Source organism: Bos grunniens, chromosome 22 (assembly GCF_055505025.1).
Source record: "Bos grunniens cultivar Pamir isolate PY7600 chromosome 22, Bosgru_T2T1.0, whole genome shotgun sequence".
Classification (NCBI taxonomy): domain Eukaryota; kingdom Metazoa; phylum Chordata; class Mammalia; order Artiodactyla; family Bovidae; genus Bos; species Bos grunniens.
The window spans coordinates 48,124,163-48,142,725 of record NC_141186.1 but is presented as its reverse complement, the minus strand read 5'-3'; the positions used below and the strand labels follow the sequence as shown (position 1 = coordinate 48,142,725).

Sequence of the window (18,563 nt, the reverse complement as noted above, 5' to 3'; positions counted from 1 at the left end):
GGGACAGGGAGGGGAGCAAGGTAGGAGGAAAAAGGGAGAAAATGCCGAGTGGCTGGGTCGGGGTCGAGAGCCTTGCCCTAGCGTGCCCTGGTGCAGCCAGGAAACTGGGGGTGGCCGCTGCCCCCCCGAGCCTGCAGGTCTCTGTCCCCACCACCTCAGTGACCTGCTCTTGGCTTCCTGTTTCTTCCTGTCTCTCTCTCGGGGCACAGGCCCTGGGGAAGGTCCACCCTCCAGCCCTTCAGATCCAGCCCCCCCAGCCCTCGTCCCTGATGGTAGGTGAGGTGCCCCCAGAGCCTGATTGGCTGGCCCTGGCAGCCAAGCAGGTGGCTTCCAGCAAGTTCATTTTCTGAGCTGAGGTGCAAGTTTCCACAGCTGGAGAGGAGTCGGATGTGGAGGGGGGCTGGTGCTGGCCAGGGGAGGGGGCTGGAGGGTGTCGAAACTTCCCCGGAGAGACCAAGTGTCCCCTTCCCCTCTCCCCTCTCTCCTGCCATCTTCTCAGGAAACACTTGAATCCCTGCTCTGCGTCCAGTAGTGGGGCTTTGTCCCCTTGGGCTCACAGTCAGGTCGGGGAGACACCGGGTGACATGGGCTGTGCTGGGGCACGCTGGGGCCATGAGAGCCTAGAGAAGGAGCCTGGGGACCCCTGTTCCCCACCTCTGCTGCCCAGGCCCCAGAAAGCCTTGAGTTGGTCCAGAGTGGGTTTAGAACAGAAATACCCAGTTGGTGTGTGAATTCAGAGCCTCTCGCCATCTTTATGCAGCTCCAAGGTGGGGCCGTGCACCCAGACCTCATTTCCTCCAGTGTGGGCTGGGTGAATAAGTAGTTTTTAGCCAGAGGCAGTGGAGGGTGGCAGGAAGAATGGGAGTGTGTGTTTAGTCCACCACCCACAAACTGTAACTGCCATGAGTTGTTTCAGTGGGCCTCAGTTCCTCATCTGTAAAATGGCACCATTACTCTCTGCTGCCTCGTGGAGCTCCTGGCTCTGAGGGACCCCTTGGAGACTGATGCCGAGTACCCGGTGGTGCTGGGTGAAGCCTAAGAGACAGAAGAACAAGCTACCAGAGATGCTACAAAACTGCCTGGAAAGCCATGCAGCTCCAGACCTGTTCCCAGAGTTGGGTAGGCCTGCCTGGTGGCCCAGGAAGTGCCTGTAGTGGCTGGGCCCAGAGTCACACTTTGACTGGGATCGGGGGTCTGGAAACAGGAAGACAGCCCTCCACTTGCCAAGTAGGTTTGCCAGCAGAGCAGCAAGCCCCGGTCCCACCTCAAATGTGTAGCTGGCCTCATCCTCCTGCCAAGCGGACTAACACAGATGCGGGAGGTCCTGGGGGCAGGGGCAGGAGCAGGGCTCTGCTGTCACATGCCCTTGGTTTCAAAGGCTGCACGTCCCTAGTTGTGTGACCTCAGTATGTGACAGCCTCCTGGAGCTCCAGTTTCCTTTATTGTAAACGGGATAGAGGCAGACCGCGTTTTGTTGTGCTTCACTCTCGTGCACTCTGCAGACGTCATGCTCTTTACAAATGTAAGGTCTGTGGCAACATGGAGCATGTTGATCAGTGCTGTTTCTCCAATGGCAGTTGCTCATTTGTGTTTCTGTGTCACATTTTGGTGATTTTCTGGATGTTTCAAATTTTTAGATAATTATTATATCTGTCATGGTGATCAGTGATCTCTGGTGTTACTATCGTAACTGCTTTGCAGTACCACAGACTGCACCCATATAAGAACTTAACCCGTAAATGCTACGTGTGTTCTGTCTGCTCCACTCACTGGCTGTTCCCCCATCTCTCTTCCTTTCCTTGGCCTCCCTGTTCTCTGGGACACAACAGTATTGTGTGTGTTTTTTTTTTTTTTTAAATATGTTTTCTTTAAAAAAAAACATGTATTATTTATTTTTGGCTGCATTGGGTCTTAGTTGCAACACTCAAGATAGTTTTTTGCATTGCACGGGCTCAGTAGCTGTAGTGTGCAGGCTTAGTTGCCCCAAGGCACGTGGGATCTTAGTTCTGTGACCAGGGATCAAACCCATGGCCTCTGCATCGGAAGGCAGATTCTTAACTACTGGACCACCAGGAAAGTCCCAAGACACAACAGTTTTGAAGTTAGTCCGATTAACAACCCTTCAGTGGCTTCTAAATGTTCAAGTGAAAGGAAAGAGTCGCACATTCCTGTAAATCCAAAGCTAGAAGTGATTAAGGTCAGTGAGGAAGGCATGTGGAAAGCTGAGACAGGCTGAAAGTTAGGCCTCTTTGGCCAGTTAGCCAAGTTGGGAATGTAAAGGAGTTCTTGAAGGAAATTAAAAGTGTTAATCCCATGACTGTATGAATGATAAAGTTGAACAGCCTTACTGCTGATGTGGAGAAGGTGTTAGTGGTCTGGAAAGAACATCAAACTAGCCATAGCATTCCTTTACGCCAAAGCCTAATCTAGAGTAAGGCCCTGAAAAAAAAGTGGAAGTGTTAGTTGCTTCTCTTGTGGCTCAGCTGGTAAAGAATCCTCCTGCAATGCGGGAGACCTGGGTTTGATCCCTGGGTTGGGAAGATCCCCTGGAGAAGGGGAAGGCTACCCACTCCAGTATTCTGGCCTGAAGAATTCCATGGACTGTATGGTCCATGGGGTCACAAAGAGTCGGACATGACAGCGACTTTCACAGTCAGTAGCTCAGTCGCGTCCGATTCTTTGGGACTCCATAGACTGTAGCCTGCCTGGCTCCTCTGCCCGTGGAATTCTTGGGTCTCCTGCATTGCAGGCAGATTCTTTACCATCTGAGCCGCCAGGGAAACCCAGAGTAAGGTCCTCTCTTCAGATCTGTGAAGGCTGAAAGAGGTGAGCAAGCTGCAGAAGAAAAGTTTGAAACTAGCAGAGGTTGGTTTATGAGGTTTCAGGAAAGACCTTTCTCCAAAGAAGTGCAAGAAATAGCAAGTGCTGCTGTAGAAGCTGCAGCAAGTTATCCAGAAGAGCTAACCAAGATAATTACTGAAAGTGATTAAACAACTGATTTTCATTGTAGATAAAACAGCCTTATCTTGGAAGAAAATGCCATCTAGAACATTCATAGCTAGAGAAAAGTCGTTGCCTGGCCTCAAAGCTTCAAAGGACAAGCTGACTCTCTTGTTAGGGGCTATTGCAGCTGGTGAGCTTAAGCCAAAGCCAGTGCTCATTTACATTTACAAAAATCCTAGGGCCCTTAAGAATGATGCTGAATCTACTCTGCCTGTGCTTTGTAAATGGAACAATAAAGCTTGGATGATAGCACATCTGTTTACGACATGGTTTACTGAACACTTTAAGCATATTGTTGAAACCTACTGCTCAGAAAAAAAAGATTGCTTTCAAAATATTACTTCTTATTGACAATGTACCTAGTCACTCAAGACTTCTGATAGATGTGTACGAGATTGATGTTGTTTTCGTTCCCACTGAAACAACATCCCACCTATGAACCAAAGAGTAATTTTGGCTTTCAAGTCTTATCTTATTAAAAATTACCTTTCAGGGTCTTCTCTGGTGGTACAGAGGATAAGAATCCACCTGCCAATGCAGGGGACACAGGTTCAATCCCTAATCCAGGAAGATTCCACAAGCCATGGAGCAACTAAGCCCATGTGCCACGATTACTGAGTCCGTGTGCTCCGACTACTGAAGCCCGTGTACCTGGAGCCGGTGCTCCACAACAAGAGAAGTGACTGCAGTGGGAAGCCTGTGCACCTCAGTGAAGGAGCAGCCCCTGCTCACTGCAGCTAAGCAACAAGGACCCAGCACAGCCAAAATAAAATTTAAAAGGGAAAAAGAAATACCTTTCATAAGGCTATAGCTGCCACAGATAGTGATTCCTCTGATGGATCTGAAAATTGAAAACCTGCTGGAAAAGATTTACCATTCTAGATGCCATGTGATCCATGGGAAGAAGTCAGAACATCAACATTAACAGGAGTTTGGAAGAATTTGATTCCAACTCTCATGGATGACTTTGAGTGGTTCAGGATTCCACTGGAGGAAGTCATTGCAGATGTGGAAACCACAGAAGCCCTAGAAGTAGAGCCTGAACACATAACTGAATTGCTGCAATCTCATGTCAAAACTTTTAACGAACAAGGAATTACTTCTTATGGACAAGCAAAGAAAGTGGTTTCTTGGAACAGAATCTACTCCTGGTGAGGATGCTGTGAAGATTGTTGAAAGGATTTAGAATGCTATTACATGAACGTAGTTGATAAAGCAGTGGCAGGCCTTGAGAGAACCGACTCCAAGTTTGCAAGAAGTTCTACTGTGAATAAAATGCTATCAAACAGCACTGTGTACTACAGAAAAATTGCTCATGAATGGAAGAGTCATTTAATACAGCAAACTTCATTGCTGTCTTATTGTAAGAAATTGCCTCTAGCGCTGCCCTGACACTGTGCTGGCCGCCGGTACCGTGAAGATCTGGACTTCGGAGCATGACTTTGACCACCATGGGAAACTGTTACAACAGCTGCAGTTCAAACCCTTTGAACCTGAGGGTGGTTGGAGTTGATGTACTGGATAGACACACAGATCCCTCTGGAAAGTTGCACAGCCGTAGACTTCTCAGCACAGAGTGGGGACTGCCTTCCATTGTGAAATCTATTATTGGTGCAGCAAGAACCAAAACATCTGTGCAAGAATATTCTGTAGTGGATCCTGTAGAGAAAACAATGGAATTTAAATCTACAAATATTTCACTTACAAATATGGTTTCAATAGATGGGAGACTTACATACAAACCACATCCTCAAGACTCAGAAAAACTATTTTGACTCACGAAGCCATAATTACCGTGAAAGGAGTCAGTCTGAGCCATTACCTTGAAGGGCTAATGGCAAGTATGATATCATCAAATGCTAACAAAGGCCAAGAAGCAATGGAGTGGGTAATACATAAATGCTGAAAGTGAGGAACTGACAGCTTCGGCAAGAGGAAGCATATGGACGCCAATGGCAGCAGCAGCAGCATTTGGGGAGAAATGATAATGGAAGTTGATACACAGCACCCAGTTCCCCAGCGCTACAAGCTGGCAGTATATTTGTTATTTAAAAAATGCAACTCTATTTTAGGTAGAATTTTTTTTTAATAAGTTGAAGAAAAGCTATGTGACTTGATCAAAGCAAAGAGGTGCAGGGTTTCTAAATTAAAGGGATCAGCTAAAAAAAAAAAATCACCACAGCTTCCTCAGTCTTCAAGCTGCCAACACCTTGATCCTTCAGCGACCATCAACATGGAGGCAAGACCCTCCACCAGCAAAAAGATTATGAGTTGCTGAAGGCCCAGATGATGGCTAGCATTTTTTAGCAATAAAGTACTATATAAGTGAGGTATGTACACTTTTTAATTTTTAAATTATTTTGTTATTATTTTACTTTTTGGCCTTGAAGTACAGTATGCGGGATCTTACTTCCACAACAAGGGATCGAACCCATGCCCCCTGTAGTGGAAGTGTGGAGTCTTAACCACTGGACCACCAAGGAAGTCCCTGTACACTTTTTTCAGACCAAATGCTATTGCATACTTAATAGACTACAGTATAATCTAAACACAACTTTTATATGCACTGGGAAGCCAAAAACCCTGTGTGACTCATGCTTTATTTTGGTGTCCTGGAACCAAACTTGTAGTATTGCCAAGTTATGCCTGTAACTATGATGCTGCTTATGGACTAGGATGATTTCTATAAGTGCATCCCATGGGCTCCAGACACAGTAGATGCTTAGTAAATGGCAGCTTCAGTGACCCCATCCCTTCAAGGGGATTAAAATTGCTTAGGACAGCAGCCTGTCAGTTGCACATTGGAAGCCCTGGGCCTTCTGACCAGACTGCAGGAGGACACCTTGGCAGTTTCAGTTAAAACCTAAAATGCACCCACCCCATGAGTCAGCAGTCCCCTTCCCAAGCAGTTACCCAAAGGAGACTCACCCAGAGGCCCTAGGAAACAGACCAAGATACCCACCACTTCATGGATTAATTGGGGAAAACCGGAAGCAAGCAGGACCCTCAACAGCTAGCGGGGTGGGGTGGTGGTTAAATACTTCCCTGATGTGGAAAGTGGTGCAGGGCAAAGGGATCGAGACAAGCAAGTTAGAGAACCATAATTTCAGAGTGATTCCACTCTGTGGTTCCATGTGCCAGCTTATGAGGGCACCCAAAAGTGAAGGATGAATGAATGGGCTGCGCAAACCACAGTCCCTTCATGGCAGTGGCTCTCACAGTCAGCATGCAACGCATCCTGATAAGATACGTCCTTTATGCCAGATTCTAACCAACAGGTCTCAGCCCTGACTGTGCGCTGGAACGTGATGCCCAGGCCGCCCTGGGTTTAGTTCTAGGTGATCTCTGGAGGGGACCCCACATCAGTATTGCTGAATCGCCCCACAATCCAATGGGCACCAGGACTGAGTGTCACTTGGTTGAGATTCAGGAATCTGCATTTTGCCCAGTCATCCTGTTGGAGCAGGGAGATGCTGCTGTGAGCGGGCCACATCCTGGAAGGCAAAGTCACCAACAAGTATCATCCAGCCCCTGTGTGAGGAAGGCTCCACTGCTGGACCCTGGTACCCCTGTGGGAGCGCCCACCATAGGCAGAAGATTGGTGGATCAAACAGGCACAGGGGAGGGAGCCTGCAGCGGCTGGGGTGGCTATAGCGCCCCCTGGTGGGAGGCAGCTCTCAGGCCCAGGGAGGATCATTTTGTGCTAGACACAGTTCAGTGCTACAACCCACCTCCTGTCATTACTCTCTGGGGAAATATTCCAGCAACAAGGTGCCTAAGGACCATTTTGCAGAGTCAGAGATGTGGAGATTACACATCTAGACAGCTCCCCTGGCATTAAGAGGGTCTCTTGACTGCCCCAAACCTCAAACCCATTCCCTAGCATCCATCACCCAATTAGAATCCCATTTCCCCCAATTTATTCCTTACTAAGGTGCGAATGACTGATATGAGTTCCCTTGCCCCTGCTCTGGGGACACACTAAAGAGTAGGTAAAAACAGGGGTGGCTGCCAGTCCTACTTTGTGGCATTAGCAGCATCAGGTGACCAAACCCCAGGAACTCAGAAATCAATGTCCTCCAGCTGACAGGTGGCATTGGCCCACTGCCCCAGCTGAGGGTTGGGACCTGGCTCAAGAGCAAGACAGCTGTAGCCAGCCACAGCCCATTAGAGACTTGCCATCAATAGTATCGGCAAAACCTCTGTGAGCCATTTCCTGGGTCTAAATCATGAGCTGAGAAAAAATGAAGCGAATTAGATGCATTTTGCATCAATGACAAATTAAAAAATAACTCACTTCACAAAATGCTTGCATTCCATTAAAGATGGGTCTAGTTAGCTTAATTGTTCTTGAGTACTCTGGAAACAAGGTATGGTTTTTTTAAAGGAAAAAAAAAAAGTGCCTTTAAACCCTGGCGTAAGTTTGTAATAGCTGGATAGCAAATGCCCCTGTTTACATTGGACCCATACTCAGACTCAGCCTAGCGTGGGACAGGAAGTGGAGGCGCTGATGACAAACCATGAAATGCAGACTTGGAGTCAGATCTGGTTCTATGCCTGCCTGCCCCATCCTCCGCTCCATCCATCCATCCAAGCATCCATCCATCCTCACTTGGCCTCTCTGAGCCTCAGTTTCCTCCCCTGTAGTTGTGCATAATCATACCTGCTTTATAGGGTTGTTAGGAGGCCAAAGCTTGGAAAACTCTTCATGCAGCCCAGCACCCAGTGAGTGCTCAGGAAATCTAAGAATATTGTTCTTAACTCCAAGAACATCTTCCATGTTTCCAAGCATGTCTGCCTCACAACAGTGTTCTAAGTACAAGGCATGGCTGGGCCCAGGCTAGTATTCAGGAATCTTATAGAAAGGGGACACAATTTTCCTGGATGGGAGTGGAGTGAAGAGCCCTGGATTTTGAGTCACGAATGGGTTCCAACAGGGCCCGTCCCCTCCTCCCTCGCCTTGGGCTTTGGGCCATCAGCCAGCTCTACCGTAGGAAAATGAGAATCTAAAATTGACATGAGTGGCAAGTAGGATTCATGCGGTTTTAAATTATGAAAATTAGAATGTCAAATACTCCCAGTTCTTGGCACAAACTAAAACCCAATGACATGAAAGGTAGTAATTCCCACTGTCACAAAAATCCACTGAAAGTTGCCACAGCAGCAGGAAGAGCGGCCGATGCCTGGAGGGCAACCCTTCTCCGCCTCCTCTTGTTTGATCTCAGGGCCACAGGAAAACCTTTCCCTTGACCCTCATGACCTTCCCCAGCATGTTTCCGAGGCAGAGCTGGAGAGTCTCCTGGGGGCCCCCAAATACCATCCGAGATGCAGACATATACAGGTTCAGTTGATGTTTCTTGAACAGCCACTAAGGTCAGATCCTGCACCGGATGTTTCTTTAGTACATTTGTGGTCAGGACTCCGAAATGAAGTCTGGACTTATCAGTTCACTCTGTGAACATTTAGTAAGCGCTGACTGTATGTCAGGGATTCTGCAGGATGGTGGGAAACTGCAAATGAGGAACAGGTTCATGGTTTCCTGGGGGAGGCAGGTCTGTAAGCAATTACGATACTAGGGAAGGTGGGGGTCAGGGTGCCCACTGGGGCTGTGGGTGTACAGAGGAGGTGCTGACTCTTCCTGGGAGGGCAGCAGGAACTGGAAAGACCTCTTGGAAAAGGAGACGTTTAATCTTGAGGTCCAAAGAAAGAGTCAGTCCAGTTGTTGGACCAGCAACACTTTTAAAATCTGCTAATACGAAGTATTGCAGAGATGCAAAGCTGTGGGTCCCTGTTAGCAAGGAGTGGGAAGGAAATTGGCTTCATTCCTCCAGAAGGCAACTTGACACCCTTGGGGGATGCTGAAGATCTTCTAGCTAGAGAAAGTCTTGGTCGCAGTATTGATGGCCACACAGGCAAGATTTTTCCTGGGCACATTGTAAAGTGCAAAGTTGGAAACAACTGAATGTCCACACAGAAGACTAAATGGAGAAATGGAAGTGAGTTCACGCAGTGGGTATGGCTCATCTTCCTTCACAGTGGACAGAGCTGCCGGCTTCAATGCTGATAGAGCCTCAAGCCCACGTTAAGGGGAAATGTGGGATACGTGTGGGGTGATGAAACGGAAAAGTGCAGCGCTGTATGACCTCAGGAAAACAAGCTTCTTTGTGAAGGACCCAGACCCCCAGGGGCCAGGGTGCTGGCTCCTCTGAAATAGGTGGGGGAGGCCTAGACTCCAGAGGCTACCTAAGGGCTGGGCTTTTCTGTCTGTAAGGCTTTACCTCACTAAAAAACATCTGAAGCATGTACAAAAAACCCAGTAGAGGTTCACAGAGCTAAGTGGAGGGTCTGCAGATACTTATTTTATTCTCTGTGCTTCACGCTCAAAATGTTTCATAATTTTTTTTTTTTGAGTTTTTCTTTTTTAAGAGAACAGGTAGGCGTTCTGTTTCTTGACCTGACTGCTGGTTACCCAGGTGTCCCTTTAGCATGACTGTTTTACACTGTAGATTTGTGCTTTTCTTTACAGAGGTGACAATTCACAGTTTTTTAAACGTTAAAAAGAATGAGTAGGCGACAGGCTGGGTTTGGGGAAGCCATCCAAGGCAGAGGAACTAGCAGGGCAAAGGCCTGGGCACTGGGCAGGGCCCTGGGAGCCCCAGCCTGAGGCTGAGTGGGGTCCCCTGAGCACAGCCCTGCACCCGGCCCTGGCCCACAGTGATCTGTCTCTCTGCACTGGGGGACCAGCCGGGCTGATTGAGGCTGAATAGAAAGTGAGGGCTCAAGCAGGGGCACTGGCTGGAGTGAGACGATGGGCTTGATGAAGTGGTTTAAGCCCCTCCTGGTGTGGTAGCGGCAGGTGTGAGGTCCCCAGGCGGGGCTTATCATGATGCTGGCATTTCTCACTGGAGGCAGTAGCTGAGCTAATGCAAGAACTCGTGGCCAGGGTTTGGCGGCTTGACGGGCTGCAGAAAGAGGGCTGAGGACCCTGGACGCAGAGTAGCAGCGGCCCCACTGGGCCCCTGAGGTCCTGCTGACGGCCACCTGCACCAGCTCGGTAGGCTTTTCTGTGGCTTTGGGAAGGTTTAGGAAGACACAAAAGGGGCAAGAGGGATGGGCTAGTTGAGTTTTCCCAAGGGAAGCCAGAAACAAGCTCAAGAGTTGTTTTTAAAACTCTGGTGTTATTTCTGCCTCAGCGATGGGAAATCGGGCTCCGTGGGGCTGGTGTTCCCAGTGGGGTGCTGGGCCTGCCCAGAGATGGAGGGGCACAATCAGTAGAAATGGGGCTAATTTATCTGACAAGGCTTCTTCTTAAGAAAGCTCTTAAAGAAAAGGGTAACACGTCACCCCCGGCAACTTCCTCATTTCCTCTGCATTCTTCCAGAGGGAACCAGCAGCTGGTTTTGGTGTGTGGACTAGTACCATACTGTACCATAGGCGACCCTGAACATCGCCTAGGCGATTGTTTTGCATGTTTTTAAACGTCATTATAAATAGAGTCCATGCACAGAGGATCCTTCTGCCCCCAGATTTCCCCTCTAACCCCCCACCCACGCATGCTTTTAAAATTGACCTTTACTAAGCCCTTGTAACAGCTCAAGTGTATTTCCTTCCTTCTTGTGAGAGCTTTGAGATATAATTCATATACCATACAATTCCTCCACTCAAAGTGTACAATTTAATTGTTTTCAGTATGCCCACAGTGTTATACAATCATTACCACAGTCGATTTTAGAACACTTTCAGCACCCAAAAAAGAAACCCCATACCCTTTAGCCATCAGCCTCCCACTTCCCTAGCTCTTGGCAACCACTAATCTACTTGCTGACTGTATAGATTTGCCTATTTCAGGATGCGTCACATAAATGGAATCATGCAACATGTAGTCTCTTGTGACTGGTTAAGGCATTCCTTTCAGGGTTGTGTGATATTCTATCTTATACAATGACCACACTTCATACAAATAAATGATGTAGAACCCTGCTTTTATCCTTCCAAGATAGAGTAAAAGGGACTGTGTTTACCTTCCTGTCCTGCCTGAGCAGGGAGAAAAAAACCAAAACCTAAAAACACAAACAAGATAAGATCAATGAAACAACAGTTCTCAAGATTCTGGACATGAGGCTACAAAGGGCAGTGTTCCCCGAGAGACATGAAACATGGGATGTGAGTCCCATGGTTGCCCAGCTCTACTGCCTCAAGACAGTCCTCAGGCTGAGGCTCCAGGAGGGGAACCCAGGGAGTGCCCTATGGGGTCCCCAAGCTGGGAAGATGAAACTGGGTGTTCAGGGAAGCCAAGGTGGCTAGAATTCACAATGTAGTCCTTGGGAGATGAGAGAGAAAAGGCTGGAGGTTTGTAGAAAATTCTCCTGGGGTACTCAGCAGTACATGCGTGTGAGAAACACTCCAAGGCAGGCAAGGGTCATCTGAATGGGTGAGAGGGAGCAATCCTCAGAACTCACTTGTTGTCAGGAACAGTATTTGTTCCCCAGAAGCCAGACTGGAAATCCTCATGACTCAGGGTCACTGTGTGGAGTACCCAGAAGGTTCCTAGAACAAAGCCTACGAATATTTATGGGAATGTAAAAGACATCCAACACCCAATCAGGTAAAACCCCCAATGTCTGGTATCCAATAAAAAATGACCAGGAGTGAAAATAAACAGGAAAAATATCAGTCAATTGAAATGGACCCAGGACCAGCACAAATATTAGAATTTGCAGATGAGGACACTAAAACAGTTATCATAACTCTTTCATATTTCAAGAAGTAGAGGATGAAAAGGCAAAAGACAGCAGATTTTTTAAGCAATGAGTAAAAAACTAAGAATATATTGATATATTTCATTATACATTTATTCAAACTCATTGAATATATAACACCAAGAGTGAACTTTAATGTAAACATGGACTTTGGGTGATGATGCATCAATATAGGCTCATCAACTGTGACAGATGTACCGCTCTGATCAGGGATGTCAATAGCGGAGGAGGCTATGACATGTGGGGGCAGGGGGTATGTAGGAACTCTCCCTTCCCCTCAGGTTTGCTGTGAACCTAAAACTGCTTTAAAAAATAAAGCCTGTGTTCAAAAAAAAAAAAAAATAAGCAGAATATATGTTTGATATTTAAAAAGATCCCAACGACACAGTGATGTCTGAGATTTTAAAATATGCTGGCTGGGATTCACTGCAGACTAGACATTATAGTTAAAAACCTGAAGACATAGCAATAGAAAATATCCAAAATGAAACCTGGGAGATGGGGGGGGTGGTGGTGGTGGAATCAATAGCACCAGTAAGTCATGGTACAATCTCAAGCAATACAATGTGTATCTAAGAGGAATCTCTCAAGTATAAGGAGATGATGGTACAGAAAAAATATTGGAAGAAATAATGGCAGAAAAATTTCTAAACTTGATGAAAACAAGGTCCAAGAAGCTCAGTGAATCCCAAGCACAATAGTATGGATGACCTGGTATAGTAATGAAGTTTTGGTGAACTATTTTCTAAACTGCAAATGGAGGCCATCTTAGTTCCAGAGGTCACATGACTAACACTGCTTTATAAAAATGTCACTATTGCTATAAGGGTGGATCCAAGGCAGGAAAACTGTTTCTGTAGACAATGAAGTACAGAAAATTAGCAATGCATCTGCATGCACCCTTCTCAACCACCTCAATGAAATTTTCTCAGGTTACTGGTACTCTTTTGCTATTCATTTCTATTTATTTATTAAAAAAAAAATTCAGCCACATCTCATGGCATGTGGGACCTTAGTTCCCCAATTAGGGATTAAACCCACGCCTCCTACGTTGGACCTCTTATATTAACCACTGGACTGCAAGGGAAGTCCCAGCTACTCATTTCTCATTTACCCAATTTGGTGGAGAGCCATTCATGTGACATCTGCCCTGTACACAACACAGCATGCTACTGGCTATGTGGAGAAAAAGATGAGTCAGAAAATTACCCTGGTTTTAAGGATTTCACAATCTAGATTAAATCACCATGAGAGAAGGTAATAAATATAATTGCTTTATGAAAGGAAGAAATACAGAAAAGGCCAGGAGGGATTTCTCCCAACCAGAGATCTAAGAAAGGCTATTTCCTAGGTAACCCTCCAAAGCATGAGAATTTAGAAATATTTACTTAAGAAAAGCTGCACCTTATCTGTCATTTGCTGGCAACTGCTGATTAAAATATTAAATGCTTAAAATATAAAATTTCTCCCCCTGCTTCATGCTCCAGCCTTCTGTTACTTTAGTATGTTTGAAGCTGGAGGGGCATGGAAAGGAAGAGAGATGGGGAGAGAATGCACGGATAATGGATGGTGAGTCAACAACGTGGAGGAACATAGTTTTCACCACCAGAATATCTTGACTATCTCCAAAGGTGGCAGGTAAGAGGGTGAGTGGACTTGGAAATTATGACTGTTGTTTGGGCTTGCTTGCGATGGCACCCCACTCCAGTACTCTTGCCTGGAAAATCCCATGGATGGAGGAGCCTGGAAGGCTGAAGTCCATGGGGTCGAGAAGAGTCGGACACGACTGAGCGACTTCCCTTCACTTTTCACTTTCATGCATTGGAGAAGGAAATGGCAACCCACTCCAGTGTTCTTGCCTGGAGAATCCCAGGGAAGGGGGAGCCTGGTGGGCTGCCGTCTGTGGGGTCACACAGAGTCAGACACAACTGAAGTGACTTAGCAGCAGCAGATTTCTCAGTTGTTGTTCAGTCACTTCAGTCGTGTCTCTGCAACCCCGTGGACTGCAATATACCAGGCTTCCCTGTCCTTCACCACATCCTGGAGTTTGTTCAAATTCATGTCCATTGAGTCGGTATGCCATCCAACCACCTCATCCTCTGTTGTCCCCTTCTCCTCCTGCCTTCAATCTTTCCCAGCATCAGGGTCTTTTTAAATGAGTCAGCTCTTCACATCAGGTGGGCAAAGTATTGAAGCTTGAGCATCAGTCCTTCCAATGCATATTCAGGGTTGATTTACTTTAGGATTGGGGTGTGAACAGAAAGATGACCTTTTTGGTTTGGGAGTTTCGGAATCTGTGGAAAAGTCTAATTAATTGTTATACTTCAAGGGAAAGATTCCCTGTCAGTCCAGTGGTTAGGACTCCATGCTTTCACTGCTAAGAGGCCACAAGCCATGTGGCATGGCCATAAAGAAAAAAAAGTGTATTTCAACTACTCTATGCACTTATACTTTTTGCTTTCTCTTGGTTTAGTGATCCTTTTATGAGAATTTCAGCCCATCTTGTCTTTGCTAAGGAAAGTCACAGAGAGGTGGTTTTCTGGGCCTGGGACTTGATTTGTGTGGCAATCTCCCATTCTGTTCATTAGCCAAGTTTGGGGAATCACTGGTCTGGAGGACACATTTTTGGGCCTGTCCAGCTTTGGATTCTTTGCACAGGACCTGGGTCATGGAAAGCATTCAGTAAAGTATTGTTTGGAAAAGGAAACAAAGGAGTTCCTCTTCCTGTGAAAGTAAAACTGGAAGTCTTCTTAGGCAGAGTCGAGATCTAAATTAGTGAAGCTAGCATTCAAGGGTGCATTCTTCCCCTACCCACACCCCCTACCGAATGCCCCCCCCGCAACGTGTGCCCTCTAGTCACACTAGGTGTGGGCTGTCACCCAAATAGGCTGCGCCATCCTCCTGAGATGGCCTCGCCCCCGTCCCCGCCCCTCCCGCAACTCGCGCTCTGGTCAGAACCCAGTCTGCCCCGGAAGGCTTGGCTTAGGTGCCATCTCCTCTCAGAAGTCTTTTCTGATTCCCGCCCCCGGCCCAAAGCTTTCTCTTCCTCCTCTTGGGTCCCCCTTTTCGTCCTATTTTCAAACTGCCTCGTGTTTTCCCCAGCAGTAAGTGTTCCAGCACCGGCGCAGCCTGGGGTGGGGGCGCGCTTGCGCGGCGGGGTAGGCAGAAGAGGAAGTGGCAGAGCCCATGGAGGAAGTGGCAGAAGCTGGGCTGGGGCTGGGGCTGGAGAGCCGGGGGAGATGGTTTGAAGTGAGGCTGGAGCAGGGCAGGAGGAGGTCATTCGGGGGCTCAGCCAGAGGCTGTCTTCACCCAGTGGGAGTCATGACGGAGGCAATGTGCTTGACCAGTAAGTGCTTGTGTCAGGTTCTGAAAAGTTTTCCTTGAGTTGCTATGTAGAGAATGAGCTGGGGGCGGGGGCTGAGGTCAGAAGGCGTCCTCACTGACTGTGTTCTGTGGAAGAAGAGATGACGGAGGTCTGGAGCAGGATGAAGACAGAAGGCGGCATGTGTGGGAGAAATAAGAGACCTAGGTTCAATCCCTGGGTTGGGAAGATCCCCTGGCAGAGGATACCCCACTCCAGTATTCTTGCCGGGAGGATCCCATGGACAGAGGAGCCTGGTGGGCTACAGTCCACAGGGTCACAAAGAGTTGGACATGACTGAGCATCTGAGCCACAGTAAGGAAAGTCGGTGAGGCCTGGAGTTACTGGGAGAGAATTCTGTCCAGGCCCACGGGCAGGGGTGGCCGGGTGGGAGGGATTGGGGGTGAGTAATTGCCCCAAACCTTCCTGTTTGTCCCAGGATGCATCTTGACGCCTCAGTGCTGTGTGACTACTGGAAACCATTGCTGCAACCCAGGGTCTTGGCCCATGAATCAGCCCCTCCCTGACCCTGTCACTTGGGGTGTAGGCTCCTCCTCCACATGGGCCCCTGCTTCCCACAAAGTGATATGACTTGGACCTCTGAGGTGATGGAGAAACAGGCTAGTTGCTGAGGTCTGTGTTCCCGGGATCAGCTAAAATGGAATTCCTGGTGAGTCTAAACTTCAACCCTCCTCATCCTTGGCCTAGTGGACCTGGGCCCATGCAGGTGTAGAGGCCCTGGCTTGTCTCCAAATACCTCTTGTGGGGATAGACCTGCTCATCCAGGGACTTCACTGGCAGTTCAGTGGCTAAGAATCCACGCTGCCAATGCAGGGGGCCAGAGTTCCATCCCTGATCAGGGAACTAGATCCCACATGCCTCAACTAAGACCTGGTGCAACCAAATAAATAAATTAAATTAAATTTATAAAAAGAGAGAGTGAGCAATGGTATAAAACAATAGCAACAAAAAAATACTCATCCAGTTCTGAACTGGGTGGTGGTTTTCTCAGTCTTTTGGGCATGGGGGGGCAGAGGTGCAAACGTCTTGAATTTAAGGTGCCACATACAGATAGGACGTTTTTGTTAAAACTCTGATTGGCTTCCTCCTACCCCCGTGAAAATGTGTGAAAAAACCTGCATGTTAAGATCTGAAAGCAACATAAAAATGGGCTGTGTACGACTTACGTACTAATAAACTCATCCTTGGTATTTTGAGGACTGAGGCAGAAAGACCTTTTCTGGGGAAAAACGTTTGCCAGTGTTGGAAACTCTGTTGCTCTTTTTTTTTTGCAGCGAGACCTGGATAAAGAATGGGGGCTCTGGGTTTCCACCACCCTTGGCCTGAGTGTGTGTTAGGGGGTGGTCAGTGACCTCTGGATGAATTTCTGTTCCCCTCCTTCTGCTTAAAATATATATATATCATTTTTGGCTGTGGTGGGTCTTCCTGACTGAGAGGGCTTTCTCCAGCTGTGGTGGCCTCCCCTGTTGCGGAGCACGGACGCAGGCACACGGGCTTCATAGTAGTGGTGCGTGGGCTTAGTGGGTCCAAAGCATGTGGGATCTTCTCAGGCCAGGGATTGAACCTGTGTCCCTTGCACTGGCAGGCTGATTCTTAACTACTGGACCACCAGGAAAGTCTCATCGTTTGCTTCTGGAAACTTCTCTGCATGGGCCTTAGGCCCCAAGGACCACAGGTGGCTTTGCTGACAGATGACAGAATCTGAGCTTCAGGCTACTCCCTCCACATTCCCCACGGTCATAGTCCTGCAGGAGGACCCAAGACCCTTCTCCAAGGGGGCCGAGGGGTAGTAGGGTACAGATGTCGGGGCTTCTGGAGTCAGAGAGATGTAGCTTCCAATCCCAGCTCTGCCCTTTACTGTGCTGGGGTAACTGCTGTCTCATTTGAGTCTCAGTTGTCTTCTGAAAGATGGGGATAATCCCTTGCAAATGCCACATAGATATGTACACATAAAGCGCTGGCTTGCAGGTGTTAGGCCGTATCACCTTCACTCCCCACTCCTCACCCTTCCTGACTGGCTGCTGCCCCAGTCCTGGGACAACCGCTGCCCCACTCCCATTTTCAGCCCTACCTTGGGGAGCCATTCCAAGCATCACAATACCAGGGATGACCGCCAGGTGGCACCCACCCCTCTAGCTCCCTGTCCCCAGGCTCGGCTTTGCAGACTACCATGGATTTCCTTACTTTTCTTCTATGGTTTATATTCAATAAAAGGGGCACCATGGTTACATCAGGGTCCAGAGTTCTGGCTGAGAACTATCTTCTTCCCCCACCCCATTGGGCAGGCAAGAAGAGAGGGCTTGTCTGTTCCCCTCCTCCCTCTACCCATGTGGGCTTCCTATGGTGCCTGGTGCCAGCCTCCCTGGTATTCACCCTGACTTTGGCTTCTTCTAGTGTTTTAAGTCACCTCTAGTTGGTGCCAGCAGGCAGACAAGCCCTGGCCCAGGGCTCTTCTCTACCCCTGCTCTTCCTGGCACCCTCTGGAATTGGTATCAAAGGTAGGCACACAGCCCCTGGCCCAGCCAAACCTGGCTGAGTACCTGTGAGCAGCAGCTTGCTAAATGTGAGTGACTTGGTTCATACTGTCCAAATTGTTAGGTGGACAAATGGACATGCCTGCGAATGTCTCATCTCCCCGAAGACTCTACGGATTTCCTGGGAACCCCGCCAGTGGCTAGGAGTACCCAGCCCTCTTTCCCTGGCATCAGTTTGTTCTAGGTCAGAATAAGATTCTATACATTTGGTTATAAGCAAGGACTTCCCTGATGGCTCAGCAGATAAAGAATCTGCCTGCAAAGGCAACAAGGAGACGAGGGTTCAATCTCTGGGTTGGGAAGACTCCCTGGAGGAGGAAATGGCAACCCACTCCAGTATTCTTGCCTGAAAAACGCCATGGACAGAGTAGCCTAGTGAGCTACAGCCCAAAAAGGTCGCAAAGAGTTGGGCATGACAGCGTGGCTAAGCACAACAAGGACTACCCCAGCTGAGCCCAGGGAGCAAGGGAGAAATCAGCGGTGGTCCTGGGAGCTCAGGCCTGCACAGAAGCTCCTGGACAGTAGAGTCCCTGGCCCCAGAGGCAAGGCATTTTCACAAGTTGAAGGGAGTTCTGCACACTTGGAATTGAGGAGAGCTGGTCTGCGGTGCTGGGGGAGAGCTTTTTGTTTTTTTCTGCCACTTGCAGTTCTGATGCCAACCTGAGAAGCACCTTCTTCCCCAGGAGCTGCCCTGTATCCCTCTGCTTCTCTGGGGTTGACAGGGCTTAGATTGTAAAGCCAGCCGAGGCTGAGGCTTTCTGCCTCTGGGCTGGAAGGTGGTGCCTGAGAGGTAGCAACAGCGCTGACAGTGGGGGGCAGATGAGGGGCCTCCCCAGGTCGTGGTCCAGAACCTCCCAAGTGCACCAAGCTCCCCACCTTTCCCTC

The 18,563-nt window shown here is 48.3% G+C and overlaps 1 long non-coding RNA gene and 1 pseudogene across 1 annotated transcript; both read left to right on the top strand.

Annotated features, from left to right (window-relative positions):
• Positions 1-41: 41 nt before the first annotated feature.
• LOC147348394 (PRELI domain containing protein 3B pseudogene) lies at positions 42-5,048 on the top strand (annotated as a pseudogene).
• A 9,908-nt stretch (positions 5,049-14,956) lies between these two features.
• LOC147348393 (uncharacterized) lies at positions 14,957-16,036 on the top strand. The gene is made up of 2 exons (XR_015151547.1): positions 14,957-15,108; positions 15,563-16,036. It is a non-coding gene; the product is annotated as an uncharacterized LOC147348393 (long non-coding RNA).
• Positions 16,037-18,563: the final 2,527 nt, after the last annotated feature.